This window comes from Mus caroli, chromosome X, assembly GCF_900094665.2.
Source record: "Mus caroli chromosome X, CAROLI_EIJ_v1.1, whole genome shotgun sequence".
NCBI classification, from domain to species: Eukaryota; Metazoa; Chordata; class Mammalia; order Rodentia; family Muridae; genus Mus; species Mus caroli.
The window spans coordinates 135,320,550-135,340,721 of NC_034589.1; the positions used below are offsets into that span (position 1 = coordinate 135,320,550).

General features: G+C 36.9%; 1 protein-coding gene across 1 annotated transcript in view; it reads left to right on the forward strand.

Annotated features, from left to right (window-relative positions):
• Positions 1-7,943: 7,943 nt before the first annotated feature.
• Htr2c (5-hydroxytryptamine receptor 2C) overlaps positions 7,944-20,172 on the forward strand; it is a 212,188-nt gene continuing 199,959 nt past the window's right edge. Inside the window, exon 1 of the mRNA XM_021153505.1 lies at positions 7,944-8,504. The gene's annotated coding sequence lies outside the window, so the exon portion shown is untranslated. The remainder of the gene's footprint in view (positions 8,505-20,172) is intronic.

Consider the following 20,172-nt stretch of genomic DNA (forward strand, 5'->3'; position numbering starts at 1 on the left):
TTCTGAATTTGAGGGACCAGATGATGAGGTTGTTTTGGCCTGTAAATTAGTGGTCATAGCATGGTTTTAATAGCTGTTTGATTGGTTTGCTCTAACTAGAATCTTCCAATACACTGAATTTTAAGAGATTATAGATGTGAAGAGCTTTGACAATGCCTCACTTCTGTAAAGATGTTCTGGCATAACATTTGGACTAGCTCAACTTACTTATTTATCAGAAAAGTTTAGATACCATCAAAGAGAAAACTATGTGAGTTTGGTAGTGACATTGATTGTTGCTTAAAGTTTCATGTTCCAGATTTTTTTTTATTAGATAACATTTTACAATGAAATGTAGGCTTCCTTATTTATATTCTAATCTAATGATCATCTAAAGGTGGAAGGCTACTTTTTCAACAGAGGGAATTAAAAGGAGAAAAGCAAGCATGTAGTGATAAGCTCGGTCTACTTTTATCTTTGTTATCCCATCTGTAAGGCAACTATTAATAATATTCAAAGTTGATTTAAATATTCAGGCTGCCTTTTTTCTCTTCAGATTACAAATTCTAGTTTAAAGAGCTCTTTAACACCTTTGAGGTTTTAGTTTCCCACGTGTATTGGAGTTACAAAATGTGTCTACTTAATGTGCACTGCAGTGTACATTGCAGCCTCTGGGAAATCAAGACACAACAGCTCTCTAAAGTAAGGTTAACTTTACATCATTCTGAACTAGTGGCTTGACTTATTGTAACTCAGCTTTATGTGATAATAAAATTACTTACTAGATTGTTAAAGTTATTTTTGAATCTAAATTTAAAGTCTATCTTGTAAAAAATCTTGTAACATTTAATGAATAAAGAATAGTAAGTTTGCTATTAATTCTTAGTATAGTGTGGTGTACTGTTTATGGTTTTTGCACACTTGTATGAAAGTGCATTTGTAGAGGCCAAAGAAATGCATCATGTGGTCTTTCTCTTTCATTCTCCACAATTCTTTTGAGACAGGATCATTCATTAAATCTGAACTTAGGGGGATGGCCAAAAGTCCCAAAGTTCCTTCTGTTCCTGTCCGTCATAGAGCTGAACTTACAGACATACATGTCATGAAATCCACCTTTTTACTTAGTTGCAAATATCCAAACTAGAGTCCACATACCTATAGAGTAATGTTCTTTCCTATTGAGACATCTTCCCAGCTCCAAAGAATAATAACTACTGAGATTTGTTCTAATGAGAGAATAGAATCAAGTTAACAAAAGACATACTTTAGAAAGACAACCGTACTTTTAAAACTTGACCTCACCATATTTTGTAGCTGATCCTTTATGCCAATTTATCACATTTTGGTGCATTGCAGCACTTCTGACAGAAAACAATAGTATAACTAGAACTTGGTTCAAATGTTTCTTTGTAGTTAGCCTAAATGCCTTGCCAATTTGTAAAGTCACACAAAATGATTAACAGGGAAGCAAATTCTGGTTGTGCTTCAGTTTATTCTCTAGTTCAATTCATACCATTGGAGCACATCTTTGGGCAAATTTAAGAGTCTTCGACAAAGATACTGAAAAATATTAAACTCACTGACAAACATCACACAGTTTCACCAAAAATTAACTGGGGTTTGGATTTTGAAGTTTCTTAACCTTCCTAATGCTGTAATGTTTTAGTACAGTTCTTCATGTTGTGATGACCCCAAAACATAAAATTCTCTTCATGGTGACTTCATAGCTTTATTTGGCTACCATTACGATCATAATGTAAATATATTTGTGTTTTCTGATGGTCTTAGGTGACTTCTGTGAAAGAGTCGACCTAAAGAACTCACAACCCACAGTTTGAGAACCACTGGTTTAAAGCTAATATTCATTATGTATTTATCAAATTTTCCATAGTTATATTCCATTTATGCCTTTTAATAATAATCTATATTTTTAGATTTGATTATTTTTAGAGCATTCTAGTCTTGTTAAAAAAATGATGGAATCTCAACATAATAGTCTTTTTTTTTTCTTTTTCTGGAACTGGAGAGATGGCTCTGAGGTTAAGAGCACTTAACCTGAGTTTAATTCCCAGCAACTGCATGGTGGCTCGTAACCATCTAAATTGACGTCTGGTGCTCTCTTCTGGGCTGTGGGCATACATTCAGGCAGAATGCTGTGTACGTAATAAGTAAATAAAAATCTTTTAAAAAATAGTTTTTCTTCCATGATAGCAAGCTTCCAAGAACTCATTTTCCATGGAAGTCAGTATCATGCTCAATAACAGTGCTCCGGGAATTAGATAGAAGAGGCTTTTCCGTTTTCATTTTTAGTGACAACATACAATCTATGGCCAACATACAATGCAGAATTTTTTATCTTTATTTTACTGAAAACCTTTTATTTATAATCCTTTAAAATTAGACTGAGATATCATTTATGGATATTCCAAAATTTAGGATCCAAAACAGCACAAAATTTTACTCATTGGCTATGTGTGATTTTTTCCTCATATCTAACTCTATATTCTAACACATTCCCTAAGAGATTAACCATGTTTGGGTAGGACATGTTGATATTAAACAAAGTACTACAGCTTGCAAAAGTTCATTAAACCTCAGTCAATTCTGATGGGGGCAAAAACAAACAAACAAACAAACAAACAAAAAACACTCCAATTGAGCCAGGATATAGACATTTCCAGTTTTATGCTCTTAAATGTTAGTGATGGATTAAGTATTGTGTTACACACTAAGGGGTATGCTATAAATAAAATGAATAGTTACCTTACAAAACAAATATGTTCCTGGCTGGTAAGAAAATCCTTCAAATATCTAAAACTGCCTATAGAGAATCATGACACCCAGAGAATATAAGACTCTACCTAGTCCTCATATAACTTATCTCAGGTCTTCACTGGCTTAAACCTTCTACTGGATGAACTCTGATCTTCTGATGTCCTTCATAATGTCCCTGGAAACACCAAACAAAACTCAGTTGTACCCTGATGATTAACATAAAAAGTGCAAAAGTAAGGATTAAGTTAAGCTTCTTTGCATCCATATCACACCAACAGATTGTTCTCCATTCCAAACTCTATTTTTAAAAACATGTTTCCAGATTCTGGAACCTACATTGGTACAGAAAAGCGCAAAACCATGTACCATTTCACATTTATCCCTACTAACTTTCATCCTGGTCAGTTCAAACCTATATAACCTTCTGGTGTCATGGGTCAATTTGGCAAAGCATGTTGAGCTTTTTAGTATTCAGGTTATTGTGAAGTTCAGGTTCTAGCAGTTGTACCTTTCAATACTAACTTCTGATGCCAGTAATTAGCAATTATCACTGTTGTTTTTATCCTTTACACCAAGTACTAGGATATATTTGGAAAAAAGTAGAAAAATAAAAGTATATGGTTACATGCTAGTTTTTAAGATTGGGAGAGGAAGTGGTAGGATTGAGAGGAGAAAAGGAAAAGACTGGAGTGAATGAAGAAGGGAGGGAGAGTGAGGGGGAGGGAGGGAAAGAGAGGGGAAGGAAGGGAACAAGGAAAGACTACTTTATTTGCAATAATGTAATGATATTAGTGACAGATCAAAAACTGAAATTCATTACTCTAGATAACTCTTCAACCATTGGTTGCATGATAAAATACCCAATTAATGTAGGACCGGAGATTAGATAACAAGCTATTCTGAAAGAGTCAAAAGAAGATGTACAGCCAATACAAGTAGCTAGTAGTCAAAAGGAAGGCCTGAGAGAGAAAAAACACTAACACCTTGATTTGTAACCTTAGATTAATTTAAATAAAAGATGCTAATTGCTATCTTTCTCATTTTAAGGAATTATGATTACCTTCATGCTCATAATATAAAATGCATACATCATACCATGGTTGTACTCTAAGACATTGCATATTTCTCTAGGAAATCACATCAAAATTGTTTCTAGCTTTTTCCTCCTTAAAGCTTCTAGATTTTAACCTTCAAACTCACAAGCATAATTTGTTGTTTTAAAATATATATATTGAGGCAGTGGGATCAGAAGTCCAAGAGCATCTCTTGTTGTATAACAATATTGAAGCCCAGTCTCTAGAATGAAATAAAATAAAGTAAAATAAAATACAGTACTATTAGTATTTGATTACTAGAAGAATACAAGATAAAGTTAAATTCATTCGATATGATTTCCTGAAAAAAAAAGAAGAAGCATAGATTTTTAATTAGGACACTTGTTTTTGTCTGAGAAATGGAGAAAAATATGTAATAGGGACTTCATACTCCACTCAAAAGGCTTTTTAGATTTTCATCTCCATTTGGTGAATGTGTCACAGAACTGTTGACTGTTGACTATTGCTTTTCTTTTAAACTTTGGATCTGTCCAAATGGCATGAGCAGAGACTGCCCCCTGCCTTCCTACATAGCAATAGAATTCTGCCACCTTTTTCATTACAAAAGAAGAAGAATCGTAACCAAATTTCAAGACTTCATGTATATAATAAACTGCCTGTATATGGTATATTTATAGTTTATCACTCGGTGACTACTAATGAGGAAACATAAGAGCTATAATAATACTATAAAATATTGTCATTAGACATCCCATAATACTCAGTATAGTAATAGGATACCATGGATCTGACGCTGGCTTTTTTTTTTTTTGCTTAAGTATATATATATGTATATATATATATACATATATATATATATATAATGCCAAAAATACTATTTGATATAATTACAGAATTTTTAAAAGCCTCTAGCTCTCAAAATTTGCTTCAAAGCAAAAAAATACATGTAGATTGAAGGGTTATCAAAACACCTTGCATCTTTATCCTCCTGTAAACAAGGGTTGTGTGGGGGCATTGTTTCAGTAAATTTGTTTTTCAAACTTTGGATCTGTGTAACTATCTTCCTTGGAGTATTTTGCTAGAATTGGGATACTCATTTTAAAATCTGTTTTAGGGTCTTGTGGAATGTATTTGCAACATAGGGCTCTCTGGTCTGCTCCCTGCCGAGACTAGAGCACCCGCTCAAAGGCAAGCTTGCCTGCAGCTACTCAAATGACAAGTAATCTGTCAGTGGCTGGAATTTATAAAGAAAGTTCTCAAAATCTCATATGATGAAGGACTTTTTCCTACTTAATAACAAGTTTCTTAACATTCTTCCTGAATTTCTAAATCAATAGTTTTGGAAAGATATGCATAACGGAGGGGAGAAATCCCCCTGGGGGAGGGGGACAGCAGTGAGAGTATTGGGGACGTTTCCTGTTTCCATGATCAGGCAGCATTTGCATCACGCTGGAAGAACTGATATAAATTACTCTTCTTTTCCCCAAAGACAACTTTAGTAGACTTGAAGAAGTGTTGGGAATACCTTGAAAACCCAGGGTAATTCTCTGCACACCTTAGGTGCTAGAAAACCCTCTACAACTGAGCACACCTGAAAAAGCTTGTATAGAATTTACTTCCCCAAATTTAAAGTGTGTCCTAAATGTTTCCCCGCGATGTATTTATTCTCCCTTGCCATTGTTTCCCAAATCCCCAAAGCTCTTCAGATCACCAACTCTCAGCTAAGCATCTACCTACCTAGAGACTGGTGGGAATATGCCACAGACACCAATACTGCTCCTGGCCGAAACCAACTCTCTAAACCCGGCTGCATCCGGCTCTAGCTCAGCATCACTGGCTCCCTGCCGAGGCTAGAGCGCCGCTCAAAGGCAAGCTTGCCTGAGGCTACTCAAAATCCTAAGCCCGAGAGCATTCCAGCTCACTGCCCTTATTGAGAACTTTCTGCCCAACCCAGGGTTTACTTATCTCTTGTCAAAACTTTTGTTTTCCCTCAGGATGGAAAGAGTAGACTAAAGAGAGAAATGTGGAATAAAAAGAATAGCTATCATCCTCGTTACCCTCGTCCTCATAATTGCCGGTTTGCTGTGGTCAATTTCACTAAGCAGGTTTCCTCAGGAACTAGCAAAAGAGACCAGGTTTTGGTTGAAGGTATATTTTTCAAATCCTTCAGTGAGCTATTCTATAGTGAATAGGTTATAGGGATTTATATGTACAATTTTGAAGTAATACAAACGTCTCAACCTCTGACATAGTCAACAGAAGTCGCGATAGAAAAGAAAGTATGAAAGTATTCCATATTCGCAAGCATAAAAAATGCGGAGAGTTTTAAAAGATGAGTGCTTAATTATTTAAAGAGAAAGCATACGTTTTCGCTTTGATATTTATAAAATGCTTTTCGCTAACAAATCGATCCTTACAGATGCAAGTGTGGTGCAGTCCGCGGACTTGGCAGCGCTGTCGCCGCCACCTGTGTAGCAAGCACCATACAGGAGCATTCAACAGATGCTTCAAGCAAACTGCAATGGGGTTTTTCCTTGAGCAGGGGAGGGTGGTGGTCCTGGTGGTTCATTGCCGAATTAAATTTCAAAGCCTTGCAAATTATTTGAATTCATTAAAGACTGAGAGACTCTTGATCCTTGGGTGGCTTTCATTCAATACAGTTAGTGCTCCCATTACAAACCTCAGAGAAATATTTGGCACCTGGGCACCCAGAATAAAGAGATCTAACTTCTCATTTCTCCCAATTCTATCTCCATTCCCAACTTCTATACCTCTTGGAGTCAACAGTCCCACAGTTGCAGCCTTCCTTTCTGCAGTTTTCGGATTTGCACCTTCAAGCCCCTACACCGAACCTTTGCCACCTTTTCTATATAATCACTGTTCTGTCCTCAGGACCCAAGTAGCTGTACCAGTCTCTTACGCTGATCCAGTTACCTCCCAGCAGTGGGGAAACAGTCTTTACCTCTCCAAGTAGCTGTCCCAGTTGCTAACACCCCCCCACACACACACACACGCACACACGAACACACAAACACCTCTAGACTCTCTCTCTCTGAATAGAAATCTGGTCTATCTTTCTCTGTGGCGGTATCTCCACTCCTAGGCTTGTTTTTCATGTTACTCAGGTATCTTGGCCAGGTGGCCAGGATCAACCTCTGTGCTGCATCCTGGACACAGCAGGCACCTGCCCACTGGTATTTGAGAGTTAATGGTGAAGAGGTCTGCTTGCCCAGTTACAGCTAAGTGAACAGGCAGTTGTCGAAAGGGAGCTTTTATTTCTTCCCTGACCTTACTTTTGTGTTTATGCCTTGATAGCCCTTGAAGAGGCTAGGCAACTAACTGTGCCTCCTAATTTCTGTTGGAGATATTTTCAGCTCCCAGAGAAAACCGAGTGAGCTACCTTCATGGCTTATTTCTACGCTTTTAGCAGAGTGTGTGGGGGTGTCATCAAAAAGGAATAAAAAAAATGCTTTCTTAGGTCTTGAAAGCCAAGGGGTTTCCTTTCTCTTTTTGAAATTAAGAGTAGGGGTGAGAGTAAGCAAACCAGCCATCAAACTGATTTGTGGCCTTTAATGGTTGATCCTGTCAGAATCAGTTGTTCCTGATGAAGGGAAGAATGACAGTCAGAATGGAGACCCTCTGAAGGAGTTTATGAACCAGTAAAATTTATAAGATTTTGAAAGTCTGTTTCTGGAACTAAAGCCCCCCCCCCCATCTCTGTCTGTATTTCTATCTCTATCTGCGTATATCTGTCTCTCTACTTGTCTGTCTCTCCTCTGTGTCTCTCTATTTCTGTGTCTGTCTCTGTCTGTCTGTCTGTCTGTCTCTGCAGTATGTGTTTAAAGTTTAAATCTTTGAGGGTCAATTCTTGAGAATTTCCCCATCCCTTGTCTGGTGCCATGGATGACCTCAGTTTCCCCGAGTCCCTATGCCTTATGAATCAAATTAATCACTTCCCCACCTACGCCACAGCTCAGGGTCCCCTGCCAGCAGATTCCAGACGCACTAAGATTCTGGTCCAAACAGGCCTTGAGCAGTGTAACCCTGAGCACTGATTGGCTCTTCTTCACTCCTCGTGACTCCTCCCCTCATCCCTGGTTTTGCCTAAGAGCCTGGTGCAGCCTCACCAGCTCTGGGTAGGTGCTCTGGTTCTCACCAAGGAAGCTTCCTTGGGTGCACCAGTCTTAATGATTGAGCCCTTGGAGCAGCAAGATTGTTAATCTTGGTTGCTCCTTTGGCCTCTCTATCCCTTACCTTCCTATTACATATGAACTTTTCTTCGTTCTGCACATCGATTGTCGTCGGCGTCGTGGAGATCGTCGTGGTGCTCCGGTGGTGGTCTTCGTCCGCTTAGAATAGTGTAGTTAGTTAGGGGCCTTCAAAGAAGAAAGAAGAAGCGATTGGCGCGGAGATGCTGGAGGTGTCAGTTACTATGCTAGAGTAGGGTAGTAAAACAATTCCAGCCAAACCTTTCCGGGGGCGCAGGTTGCCCACAGGAGGTCGACTTGCCGGCGCTGTCCTTCGCGCCGAGCTCCCTCCATCCTTCTTTCCGTCTTCTGAGAAGCGAGGTTGCGGCGCGCAGCTCAGAGCAGCGCACTGACTGCCGCGGGCTCCGCTGGGCGATTGCAGCCGAGTCCGTTTCTCGTCTAGCTGCCGCCGCGGCGACCTGCCTGGTCTTCCTCCCGGACGCTAGTGGTAAGTTGGAGCCCCCGGGCGGCATTGCTAGCTGAGACCTTAATGATTTGGGCGGAGGATGGGGTAGGGGAGCATGGACAGGTCCCGGATGGTTGCAGCCTGGAGGACCGCACTGGTTCGGGAAGGTGGTAGGGAGCGACTCAGAGCGCTCAAATCGTGGGGTGGTGGGGGTCTCTGGAAGGAGACAAGAACGCAGTTATCTCTAATGCAACCCGATTCTGGAGGAGGTTGGAGGACAGGTTGGAGATGTAGGCGCTAGAGGGAGGCAAGGATGTAGAGACCCTCGCTCTCAGGGAAAGCTGTGAGAGTAAGACTGGGGTGGGGTCTCTAGAAGTAATGGGAGGGGGAGGGAGACAGGGAAGGGTGGGAAGGAGGAGGAGTAAAACTGAACGCGGGGGGTCTCAGGTTGAGGGGTTGGGCTGAGGAGGGTGAAATCCAGTAAGGGGGTGCAAACTGTTCACCTTATTAAGAAATCAGACTCGGAGCAAGTGGGAGGGGGCTCAGGGTTTGAAGTAGTGGGAGCCGGGCTGGGGGGGGGGTTGCAAATGATCTCTATTATGTTCTCGGTGAAACCGACCCTCATTTTCGGCGGGTCTCAGGGAACACACTCATAACTCTGGGAGATAACACACTGCGGATCTGTCTTGGTCTAACAGCTGCTGGCTGAATTTGAACAGCGTTGCTGATGGTCACGTAAGTTTAAGAGGATAGTATAAGGGTATCCAGCAAGCCCTTTTATTAGCTTACCAAAGTCATTTGGTGAAAATTTTATAGTTTTAAAAGGACTGTAGAAAAGTCTCCAAGACTGCCTTTTATCCCGTTCCTTTGCTCAGCTTAACCTGACAAGCAGTGTTTACAGCATACCGCGGAATTGCTAAACATGAACAGGTTGCTGGTTCCTGGTGCGACATAAAGTTCGTCATTGCAAAACATGTCTGTGTGTCTGTTTCTTTTCTGCGCCGAGCCCTTTGCGTCTTGCTTCCTGTTAGATGGTACTAGGTGACTAAGACACTTCACATTGTGGTCTTGAGACCTCTTATTTTAATTGACAGGCACCCCTCCAACAAACACGGCAGGCGACAGTCAGCAGTTAAAGGATATTTACTTTAGTTCAGAATCACTGCTAGTGCTTGACAGGTTCTTCATTAATATTTACCTGTTTAAGGCCCATCCAAGGAAACCTTAGGTGATTCCCTTAATGCATATGCCCCTTACCATATACCTTGTAGATAGTCTAAGCAAGAAAAAATGTCCATTAGGGGAGAGTGGTATTGAACTACAATGTTGCAGAGATGGGGGGGGGCAGAGAAAATGTTGCGCAGTGAGTAATCTCTGCGCTCCCAGTTTGTTGCAGATCCTGACCTCACATAAAAGAGTGGGGAAAAAATGTGAGATCAAGGCAGACTTATAAGTGTGTTCATTAAGAAGTTTATATTTTAAAAAAGTTTATATTTATAATATGCATTCATAGATACATATAAAATTCCTATATGCATATATATGTATATAAAATCATACACTCTGACAAACAAAACATTAATTCAGTACGCATAAATTGTCACCTGGAGTTGTGTATGCATGTAAAAAGAATGAGAAAGAGCAATTAACGTGACCCACAGAAAATTATTTCTTCACTTCTTTTTCAGCATCTCTGTCACACACACACACACACACACACACACACACATGCATACACAATGCACACACACAGGCACACACAATGCACACACACACAAGCACACACACACAGACACCACACACACACAGACACACACAAGCACACACACACCACACACACAGACACACACAAGCACACACACCACACACACACAGACACCACACACACACAGAAACACACAATGCACACACACACATAGGCACACACAATGCACACACACACAAGCACACCACACACACACATACACAAACACACACACTGGCCTTCAAAAGAAATATAATTTGGGGAATCAGGGAGTCATGTATAACACCCAACCCTGCCTTATAGCAGGTAGATCACAGGATATTTAATTATGTTTTTCATTCACTAAACTTGTTTTTCTGATCCTTTGGGAATGTGAAAAAAATATTTGCAATGTACACATAATTTCTCTCCCAATAGCACCTATCATCTACAGAAGCAAGCCCAACTCAAGTCCTGAATCTCAGAAGGTGAATAAGGCTTGAGATTGCAATGTCAAGGTAGGATTTGGTGGTGTTTAGCCAATAAGGACAGGACTTTTTCTATCTGCAAAATGGAGGGAGGGCTGTTAACCCTTTCTTTGTTGCCATTTTGTTTTTTGTTGGTGATGGTGGTGTTTTTTTCCCCTGCCATGTAGAGTTGTTATGGATAACAGCGATGATGTTTTCAGGTAATGACAGGACAGGCTTTGGTGCAGTATGAATTCACAGGAAAAAGAAGAGAGTGATAACTGAAATTTTTGAGAATCTCCTGGATGCCAAGCAGGGTTCAAAAACATTGCTTATATACATTATGTCATAATATCTTCACAGCATCATTATGAATGGAATAGCTTGTCAAATGTTAGTTATTGGCACCAACCAATTTCCTCCTCCGTTTCCAAAGATACTCTTAGAGAGCAAAGCAAGGAAACACAAAGGACTTCTTTGTGCTTACAAGGCTACCTGAGAAGAACATACCTAGTTCTCCAGCAACTAAAATAAAAATGGAAAGACCTGGGCTGCAATAGTGCCCTTGCCTAGCATGTGCAAGGCATTAGGTTCAATCTTCACCATTGCAAAAATCCTCCCTCCCCCCCAATTTTAATCTAGATTCCTGTGACAGTGTGCTACGAATCAACCAAAAATTTAAGAAATATTAGCACTGGCACCCACTGTGACTTACAGAAGACAGTAGATTTTTCTCTCCAAAAAAATAAGCCTTGAAATTCTCGGTTTTTCAGTTTTCTCTGTATTGCTTGGAATTAACTATTAAGAAATATTTCTTAATTTGGCTAATAAATACCCAAACTTCAAGAATGGTCTGAAACCGAAATGAATCCTCAGCATCTTACTGCTTCATTTTGTTTTCTCCAAATAAGAGCTGTGTATGTTTTCAAGTAAAGGAAGCACAAAAACAGACACAATTTAGGGTGGAGATTATCAGCAATCAACATCAAGTATCTTCATCTGCTCTTAAATTTGTCCAAAGCTTGAGACCAAAGGTTGCAGTTTGCTGAGTCCTGCTGCAAAACAATAATTAAGTTCCAGGATCTAATGACTCCTTAGTCTCCAGACTATTTGGTTAGTATCATTAAAGTGTGTCTTGCCACTTCACTTATATAACAGTGAAATCCTTCTGAAACAAGGATATATAGTACTTGTATTGAGATTATTTTAGCAGAGCATCCTTGAAAGCTTACTGTCTAATGAAATTAAATGTTTAGTTAGCTCTTTAGTTAGGTGACTATGAGCCAACTATAAATATTTTACATATTGGGGTTAATAAGATATTATTATAATAAAATAACAATAATTTAATAGTCATATAATCAATTAACCTTAGTTGAGCATTTTGAAACATTTGACCTTGTAATGATGTTAAAAAGATTATCATTTGTCATGATTATAAAAAGCCTATGCTATTTTTCTATGTGTTGTAACTGATAAATTTCAGAAGAAAATCACCAACCATCAGCTTAATGAATGTTCCACAGTTCAATCTATCATTGCCTTCAATCAAACATTTTAAGATTTCTTTAAATACTGAGAACATAGCTGCAGAACAACTTAGTAATCTCCACTTTATACACTCAGCATTAAAACCAACAACAAATTTAAGGTGTTTCATTATTTAACCAGCCACTAGCAGATATTTTAATTCACAGTTGGAATAATATAAATAGGATTTCAAATAAGATGCACAAGAGCTGGAATATCAAGTTTGTGTTCTGCTACTTAGAACCTATCTTCATTTTTCTACTGAGTCCTCCTTCCAGCTATGGTTAAGACTATACCATCTACACTGTCCTAAAGACACTTGCAAGTTACATCACATTTATACATCTAGCAATGTTTAGTATCATTATTAAGGATATTCTGATTCATAGATGGTCAGTTGCATGGTCTAATTTTGAGAAGAACTAGACAAATCTTTTGACCCCAAACTGCCTTCATGGCCCTTTGTATCTCTTAAAATCCTACTTTCAGGAACATTCTTCTGTACTTTTATTTGTGTTCTCTTTTAACCACAAATATCTACTTCAGGGGTCAATAATGTCCTTGCCTATTTAATGAAGCATAACTGTATCCATAGAAATCAGAAAAGTTTGAGAACTGCATTACCTCTCACAACAGCTCCATACTGGTATTTTAAATTTCATACAACAGTGTATCTTTTTGAGTTCATAAATATACATCTCCTAACATCAAGTTCCTCTTGGAACATTTTTAATATTTTCTGAGGAATAAGAAAAGGAGTACATTTCTGGTTCAAATAGTGAAAAAGTGAGCAAAAGAGAATGATTTGAAGTCTCTTAGGAGGCAATGTAAATGCTTGTGGTGGGTAGCTAGGCAAGCCTTAGAGGAAAGAATTTGAATAATGCATTTGGCCTTTTGCAGAAGATGGAGCAGGTGGACTGGTAATGTAGCAGAGTGGGTGGGTCTTGCAAGTTGAATTATTCAGTAGGGACAGACTGTAGGGTGCATGTATTGTGAAAACTGAAACAACTACATACTAGAAAGTCATGTCAACTAATGTCCAGACAAAAATATCATCAGACTAAGTAGCTATGGTTCCCATGTCATTTCACTTTCATGAAAATATATTTCTCCTTTAATGACATTAGTAGCATGACTTTGCTGAAATGGCTTGTGTCCATGTCTTTTAAAACTAGCTCAGAAATCAAGACTCATAAAATGTTTTTCACATACAGCTTCCTACAATCAAAGCATGAAGTACAAGTAATCAGTTATTTCCTCTGAAGAAAATAATAAAAAATGATGATAGTAGTAACTATTATTCATTGTAAGTTGCTGCATAATATATAATACAAATATAGAAGAGGTTTGCCTATGTTTTCTCATTTAAGCCTCACAACTATCCCATGAGGAAGTACTAACCATGGTCTGTATATTGGCTAACTGAGGCATACAAGCAGGTGAAATAATCTGCTAAACTGTAATGAACAAACTTAGGTCTGAAAGCAGGCAGGTCACAATCTAGTGGGCATGTTATTACACAGTAAACTCTGTTGTTTCTGTTTAGGCATTGTTTATAAATATAACTGTTAGGCACTGAACATGTAGATATGGATATGACAATATCATTACTGACAATCTCTCTTAATCCTTAACTGTTGTCAAAGCAATAAAATAGGCATGCAATATTGGATTTAGCTATCAATCTTTAAAAGGCAGATCAAAGAATTTAGAAATAATGGTGCTGGCAGACTGCAAGGTAAGCATCTGAGTGAAAGATAGGTGTGAAGCACAAGGTTTTAACATCAGCATTCAGTAGTAAGGTGATTTTAAAATTGAAGTCTATACAGCAAGACTGTCTCAAAAATAACAAGAGTCAGTCTCAAAAAGGTGGAGAACACAACAAACTTCATAGGAGTTACAGAACTATAATACAAAAAGTGAAATGAGATCAGAGAAATAGTATATATAGAGATAAGACATAAACGGGCTGGGGCTACTACAGCTATGTAGGTTCTATTATATATGGTTTGTACTCTGTCACTTCAAGAAAGACCAACCATTTTGGGTCATTATTTTTAAAAGCTGGGTATTTGAGATTCTAATAGGAAAATTGAAGTTATGGGAGTTCATGACTAATAACAGAATACTGCAAGAAATATTGGAAAATCATTAGAAAATATTGGAAAAGTGTGGTATGGAGCACATCCTACCAAACATTCCTCAGGCCTAAATGGTCTTCCAGGTCTGGTTCATTCCCTGCCTCCTGCAGTAAATTTTTGCCAACTGGCAATTACATATAATGAAACCCTTGCCTAAAATCTGTAATCAATTGGCAAATTTTGATTGATTGTATTGCCAGTCATAGGAATGTAATGTTTTTACCTTTAAGAATGGAAGCATTCATCCCAACTACCTCCCTGGAGATAGTTTAGGATAATTAAAGATTTACAAAGTTTAATTAGATTAGGTAAAGTTCAGTATTAAAACACACAGTGTTATATGCCACTTAACAGTGAAATGTGCACATGGTGTGTGTGTGTGCGTGTGTGTGTGTGTGTGTGTGTGTGTGTGTGTGTGTGTGTGTGTGTGTTTAAAGAGAGGGACGAAGTTGACTGCTTGCTAGGAGTAAACATTCTAGCTCTATTCTATAACTTTTGTATTATTTAAAATTTAACCACATAACTCAATGATTTATACTCTTTTTGTGATGTGGGTTGATGGGGAGTCTAATTGTTTTTCTTATCTAATTATAACCTATCAAAGGTTCCTATTCTTAAATTGCTTATAATGTTATAGTTATGAATGTGTTAGGCTTTGTCATTTTACATATTTAAAGATAACTTTATGATTTATAACCAGCTGGGACATAATTCAATTGTTTTTGAATTAGTCATTGACTACTGGAAGTTGAGTAGGCCCATACTTCACATTTTCACATATGATCTAAAGAGCTTCAGAGGAAATGTGATGCTTTTATTCTTGTGTGAAGTACAAAAGATATGGTACTTTTCTAGCAATACTTTAAACCTACAGTTTAAGGGAGGAAAAATGATTAGTTTTATTGATAGTTTTGTTTCCTTATCCTTTCATCACAAATCTTTTAAAAACAATTTCAAGTGGCAAAGAAATGGCAATATATAATATAATTATGCAGTAAAATGATTAATCATTATACCATGATCCTTGCCCTTCCAAATATTATTTAAATAGTCAGTAGAGTAAACTCCTTAGATGGGAAGATTATTTTCCTCTTTTTATTGGGCAACAGTATACATCCATTTTTAAAAATATATCTATTACTGAACTTCACCCAATTTTTAAAATTTTACTTAATTAAATCTATAAAATGTACTGTCATATATATATACATACATATATATATATATATATATGTGTATATATATTCCACATTAGCTATAAGATGAAATAAGAAACCAGTAAGGATTTTGGAATTTCATTGATTATTATTTTAAGGGCTTAGTGTATTTCCAATACTGGTTTAGATGATTGATAAAAGCTAATGTGCATTTTATATTAAATTTCTCAAAAGAAACTAGTACTTAGAAAAGGCTAGTCCATGAAATAACATAGTTTTTCAAGCTATGCTATGGGTAACATTTATTTCTCTTTCTTTTGTTTCCCCCTCAGAATAAATGAGAGGAAAATGAGACTGACCCTTTTTCCTCAAATGCATCACTTTTTTTTTCATTTCCATAGTGATTATAGACTCTTATTGCTAGTTCTTTAGCTATCACTGAAGAAAAATATCTCCTTTCTGCATTTGAGCTCTACACATGCATACTCCAATTTAATCACAATGCGTAAGCAATGCAGAGTATTTACTGGGTTAACAGCAATGACCTGACAAAGTAGGTGTGAAATGCCAAGAATAAGTAGAGTCTCAGGTAAGTTATAAAATCATGAGCTTTGAGAAATGGCAGCAAACTAAGTCTCATTCTTAGTTCATGCAGAAATGTACATTTTTTCCATAAAGAGAGAAGAATAAAGGTATTTTTCTGACTATAAAGCCATGCCTGGCTTTTGCATGCCTGAAATCTGAGTGCTCACAAGGCAAGAGGTTAAAGGCTAGCCTGTGGCACAAGACAAGTTGTTAAGAAGTGTATAGAATGATCTTACCCTGCAAAAATAAACAAAAATAAAATAAGAAATATGCTTAAAATGCAAATGTTTAAAAATTTTTTTATATACAATATAGAAAAAGTCACTGATCACATAAAAAGTATCAAATTTACCATTTTAATTTTACTGAAAATAGACATTGTACTCATTACCTGGCACTTAGTATATTGTGGTTTAGTTTTTGTTCGTTGCTTTTAACTTAATACTTTAATTTTCAGTGATATTAAAGATCCTATAAGCATTGTCTTCTCTATTACATTGAGTACAATCTACATAATCAACTTATATATTCACAGATAAGGATTATACTTTATTCATGTTTATATGGATAGATCATTATATCTTTCTTCAATATGTATTTGCTAAATAGTTAATATATAAAATAAAGGCACTATGGAAAAGTGTTAACCTGAAAAATTAGAGTTAAGTGACATGAAGTTTAGTCCTTTATAAGCCTCTGTATTCTTTGCTGTCCACAGAATAAATTCTAGGCAGCTCAGAGGTAGAGGATTTACCTAGCCTGGATGAAGGTTCTTGTTTCAGTCCTCAGCAGTGGAAGTTAAAAAACGGGGGGGGGGGCAGTTGAGCTGGGTAGTTATTAATATCCCTTCAAATACTACATCCTAAGGAAAACTTCAAAGATTATCTAGTTCTGAAAACTGACTTCAAATAGTAATGCAAAGATAGGAGATTTTTCTGCCTCAGAAAATAATAGCTACAATTTTTCAACCACAAAAGAAATTGTTACACAAGCAAAAACCAGTCTTCACTTCTGTCATTTTCCCATTCAGTGCCCTACATTTGAAATGATTCATCTTTTAAGAGTAAGTGGAAATGCCTTTTGTTTTTCTTTTGTTTCTTGAAGTGAACTTAAGAGATTCTTACTAGTTGGAACAAAACTCACATAATAATGGCTAGTGATCTAAATTCAATGGTAGTATAGCTCCAAACCTTACAAAAGGGAGTTTTCTGATGTCAAAACCCACAATTATACTTTACTGTTAACTGAGTTTGTCACTTACCAACTTTCTTAAGCTATATAAATGTTATTTAAGGAATAATTATTATTGATTACTTTTCTTTCATTGAATTTTTAACCAGATACCCATGGCTGAGTGTGAAGACCTCTGTCTGTAGTCCAAGAACTTGAGAAGGGGAGGCAAAAGCATCAAATGTTCAAGGTCCTCTTTGACTACATAGGATGTTCAATAGCTTAGGCTTCATGAAACACTGTCATAACACACACACACACACACACATTCTAGCCATGTTTTGTTTATATAGCATGATAATATCTTAGGAAGAGAAACTGAAAGTTTTAAAAACCTTTTTAAATTTTGCAACTGTATTACAAACCCACAGAGGTCAAAACGGTAGAAGTTAAAAGAACTGCAATCTTCACACAAAATTATTGCTACAACAGATTGTAGAGCAATTCAGTGATTCATATTGCAACCTCAGAACACAGACAATTCAATGTTATGCATAGTAAAAAAGAAAGAGATATTTTCTCCATTTTGCTATATATTACCTAACAGGTGCATTTATGATATTCATCCTAATATTTATTTTATATTAAATTTATGTTATTATGTATACAGGCACACAAATGCACACACACACACACACACACACTGTTTTATTTTGTGTCCAGATTTCATTTTTCAGGTTTACCTATCATAATGCAGATCAAACTGGCCTCATATTTGTGTTTTCCTAACATTAAATACAGAATTTTGATATTGCCTATGTACACCACTATAACCAGACCGTTTTCTGAATATTTTCTATTTAATGTACTTTTAAAATCAATTTACTATAGGGTTATATGTCAGTCAAAGGACTATACTTATATTCCACACTGCACTTTCCCTACCTTCTACCTAACTTATTTTCTTAACAAAAGCTATATAAAGGTGAAACTGCTTAAAAATAATTACAGAAATAATTATTAGAGGTAGGTCTAATTTTTACACAGTAATGACTTTTACATCTGGTTATAGTATGCCTATATGTTTTCTTATTTGATTTTCAATGTAACTACAAAATAATCAGAGCCATATTATAGCATCAATTATGCGAATGAGAACTTAAAAGTAAATAAGTTTAAATATTGTGTTCATGATGACAAATATAATTGTGCCATCAGATTGAAACAATACACTACCTCCCTTCTATGTTACAGATATTTACACATTTTGCTGCCAATAAATAAATGACACAGTTGAGAAACTGGAGGGGTTGGTGTGTTCTTGGAAGCACAGTGTTTAGCATGTGGATGGCTCTGAGTTTTATCTTCTGAATCATTAAAACAAAAGTTACATAGACATGTGTGTGTGTGTGTGCATTCATGTGTGTACATGAGAGAGACAGAGAGAGACAGAGAGACAGAGAGAGATAGAAACAAAGAGAGAGACAGAGTCAGAGATAGAGACAGAGACAAGGGTAGAACTTACTCTGAACTGATTAAAATAAATGATAAATCTTTGTGTTTCAGCAAAAGAGGAGACACTCATTTAAATGTGATCAAAGGTTATATAAGCACAAAAGATTGATGAGCAATGTGTGTTTGATGAAAAACCCAATAAAATCCAAATCACTTTCTATAGAATGAATTGGGATGTCAGCCACTTCAGTGTAGTTTAGACAAGCTTGCTTTCATTTCCTCCTCTAATTCCCCAAAATGCCTCAATTTATTTTACCTTTTTCTAACTATTAGACTTACCTTGTTCATTTTTACTATGAAATACAAAGCCCATGTAACAGAAGTTGCTTTCATTATTTTACAATGAAATTCTTGACACTATTATAAAATGATGATATAACAAATATACATAATGCTGCCCTGTAGAAGTAAACCTTCCTTTCTTTCTAGAGAAAACTATAAATCATTAGATTATTTTATTCCCAAATCACTTTTCAGTGAAGAATTGAATTCATTAACATCAGTGTTGCCAACTTCCAGGCTAAGTTTAAATTCCATAACTAGAAACTGTCTGGTTGATTAAAGATATTCTTAGATTTAATGGAACACATAGGTAGTTAGTGCCTAAAGGCTTCAAAGGACAAAGACAACCATGGGCACTTGTTCAAAGACAGGCTATTTTTCTATCCATGTGAACTTTCCTGACCCCTACATTGGAAGTTTTCTTTACTGGGGAATATTCTAATCAGAGTGCCTCTGAATTGTTGGGTGACCTTAGACACTGGGAAGAAGAGAAGGAAAGATCATTTGTAGTTTGTTCATGACTCCTATCAAGGCTCCCTTTTGATTCCTATTTTCCTATGAAAACAGTATTCAAATATCTTTCATAATATTTTTAGTGAAGCCGGGCGTGGTGGCGCACGCCTTTAATCCCAGCACTCGGGAGGCAGAGGCAGGCGGATTTCTGAGTTCGAGGCCAGNCGAGGCCAGCCTGGTCTACAAAGTGAGTGCCAGGACAGCCAGGGCTATACAGAGAAACCCTGTCTCGAAAAACCAAAAAAAAAAAAAAAAAAAAAATATTTTTAGTGAATTTGAAGTTGCACTATTTGTGATTATATAAAATGATTTCAAAGTAATCATTCAGTTTTCTCTACTCTGGTAGATCTTAAATTGTGGCAATCAGGTCTCTTGATCTGTTTTAGAAAACATGCAGATTTCTATTACCATCAATGGAGAAATACCTTTTGAAGCCTGATTGTACCTCAGATCAGAAAGCATAACAGAGAATATACCACCTGTTCATAGAGCCATAGAACTGTCAAGCCAGGATTTGATGTCCATTTACTCTGTGCTAAAATCCCTACCATAAAGTATAATGGTAGGCAAAAAAAAAGACAATATGTAAAGAAGTACTAAATAGATGCCATATATACAATTAGAAAA